Source organism: Mytilus californianus, unplaced genomic scaffold (genome assembly GCF_021869535.1).
Source record: "Mytilus californianus isolate M0D057914Y unplaced genomic scaffold, xbMytCali1.0.p SCAF_6, whole genome shotgun sequence".
Lineage (NCBI taxonomy): Eukaryota > Metazoa > Mollusca > Bivalvia > Mytilida > Mytilidae > Mytilus > Mytilus californianus.
The window spans coordinates 11,309,310-11,312,300 of NW_026262712.1; the positions used below are offsets into that span (position 1 = coordinate 11,309,310).

General features: G+C 32.5%; 1 long non-coding RNA gene across 1 annotated transcript; it reads left to right on the forward strand.

Annotated features, from left to right (window-relative positions):
* The first annotated feature begins 396 nt into the window (after positions 1–396).
* On the forward strand, positions 397–1,159 carry LOC127705113 (uncharacterized). The gene is made up of 2 exons (XR_007983674.1): positions 397–544; positions 861–1,159. It is a non-coding gene; the product is annotated as an uncharacterized LOC127705113 (long non-coding RNA).
* Positions 1,160–2,991: the final 1,832 nt, after the last annotated feature.

Below are 2,991 nucleotides of genomic sequence, written 5' to 3' on the forward strand. Positions count from 1 at the left end.
TCGTACGGTGGCCTAAAGATTCCAACTATATTATTTGGTATCTGGTCGATAGTTGTCTCATTCGCAATCCTGCCACATATCCTTATTTCTATGGATAAGGCTACTTCAACTTATTTTAAAGAGAACCATGCATAGACTTTTTAACTGACGAAGCTCTTGGTAAATAGTTAATATCATTTATATTGTTTTAAACGATTAGCTGTCAGGCGGACAATCAAACCTGGCTTATCTATATGACAGACGGTAGATCATCGTATGCATACTTACTTAAATTTATTATGCATCTACTAAAAATGAAGCACAAAATATTTTTATGCGACACGTAACTTGTTTAAGATAATATATAGGGAACTTGTTCGTTACAATATATGCAAATATTTTGTTTTCTGTTTACAGGAAAACTATGAGATACAATGTGATACAAGCGTCGCTGTGATGAAGACAGGCAATGTGATATGGCTCCAATGAATGTTTAAAGTAATGCAGAAACCAAAAGATAAAAACAATTTCGATGAAAATAACAGGAACTTTGTCAGTATTTTCGGTAAGTTGAAATTAAATTGAGTTGAATTATAATTGAGAATGTATATTTTAACATGACTGAACAATGTAAGCGTTAAATTAAAATGCACATATTGATATAAACCATATGACATCAAGAAAATTCAGCCGAGGCCAAATTGTCCTCAAGCGAACCGAGATGGAAAACAGACGCTGTAAAAATACCCTTTGTCTAATTTATTAAAGTAACCTTGTCAAATATCCCGAATTTGTTTGCCCCTTTAAAAGGAAATGCTTTTTTCATTAGACGAGTTGTTATGTTGTCATAATCAAATTTATATTTATCATTTTATTTTCAGATGTTAATTTCAAAGATATGGAACTTTTCAAGTGAATGAACATTTGCCAGAGGAAATTATATTTTATTGGACATTATAAGTTTAAAACTTCATGGAATATATTCTAATGGATTGCATGACTTGAACAATCATTATCCTTAATGTGCATTTTCAAGGACCGTTACAGAGTTTTCCACACTTGGTTGGATCGAAAGACCACGTGACAAACATTACATTGGAGACTGAGATTTATGGTGAATTAATGTACTTTTGTGCCAAATTATTTACAAGAATTTTATTATATAAAGCATAAGAATTTATTTTGTTACATTGCATTTTTATGCTATCGAGATAGCGAAATTCAAAACTGCCCTTGGATTTGTCTTTCAACATGGCATGTCTTTTAGTAGTGCATATATATATAGGTATATTATTGGTCATTAATTATCTCTTTTTAGTCACTTTTTCTTGCATCGGTAAAGGTATTTGATGTATTGATTCAAGGCATAAACTCCGTACAGGCACTTTTCAAAACACAAAAAAAGAAACAATGAAAAAAACAGTGATATGCTATTGCTGCTCTTCATCTGTAAGTCCTACTGAGACAATCCGCATGAAGCAAACTTTCATTCCTCGATGATATTGCCGTATATTTACATTAAAATGACAACATAATTATATTAAGTAGCGTGTATGAAAATTGTGCCTTTATAGGTTTAATATGTTTTACGGGCGTTGGATGTTTCAAAATGAATTGGTGTACACACACGTGTTTATACCCAGAACTTCAGTGATTTTTCTTTCTTGAGTTGAATACATAATATTTTCTTGCTTGCTACTAAAATTGCTTAATCATTCTTTAGAACAAACTTATGGTTAACATATGTAGATTTTTACAATGTATGTTGTGAGTTAAGTATTAAAAAAACGGCTGTAAAAAATCGAGTTCCAAGTGGAGCAGGAACTACTTATAATTCCAGAGCACCTAGGTTCCAAAAAGGGGGTCATTTTGCTTTTGTCTAACTTGTCTGTGTTGTTCTTGCGTTATTTAATTTACAATGGTTGGGTCATTTCTATTAGTCATCTCTGTCTTTTCTATTATTCCATAAAAAAAACCTGGTCTTTCAGATTCCGTCATGTAAAGGTGGAAGGAATAATATCTTCCACAAATGTTCAAGTATACAACAGATTGAAGGAAGGTTAAATCAAAAGAAAAAAAACTTCACCGTTAAAACATATATTGCAAATAGTACACGTATGTTGAGGATGATTACGCAGCTGTATAATAAACCCTTGCACTATATATTTTTGAATGTTAACAAGGAGCAGATTCAGACGAAGGCGAACGCGGCGCCACCCCTAATATAAGAGGGGGAAATGTAATTTATAGGTAAAATCACGGTCATTTTTTTGTCAACGTATGATCATCTAACTCCTACTAGTCCTAGTTCTCCGGAGCGCCCCTAACATCAAATCCTGGATCCGCGCCTGTCCGGTTAAAGATATTGGCAGTACTAGTGTATTTAACTTGAGACTTTAAATTCTAGTTTCAATGATATATAGTTTTACAAATTTAAACAATCTAACCATTTACTTCCTCAAATATGATATTGATCACACAGGGAAACATACTGGGGAAATACGTCTTAAACAACAACGTTATCATCCGGGTCTTTCAAAGTATTTTGTTACCAAGCCTATTATAGTACAATTCTGGTTTTCGCCAAAGTAAAACAAAAGATGCATGTCGTCTCATTGACGAATGTCATTTCAGCTACCCATGCTTTTATTTCAATGATGAACACATTTGTTGAATAAAAACTGACTCTTTTAAACATCGACAACTTGAAAAGAATTCATTGATGCTAATTATTGATTGTTCTAATGACGACTAGAAGCAACAAACAAAAAATCAGCAAAGATGCAGCACAAGAAATGACGTCAAATCAATTCATTCCATTAACAATGACATTTCCAATGAACAAACTTTACATGCATGTATATTCTGACCAACACAACCTTAAACACGTGATTCCCCATAACCCATTAGGCAAAGAGTTTCATTAGTACAATTTTTTATGATTTTGAGCATATTGCAATTTTCCGAAATGCGGTTTTATTATACTCTGACAAGTTCTTGAAATAAATTAAG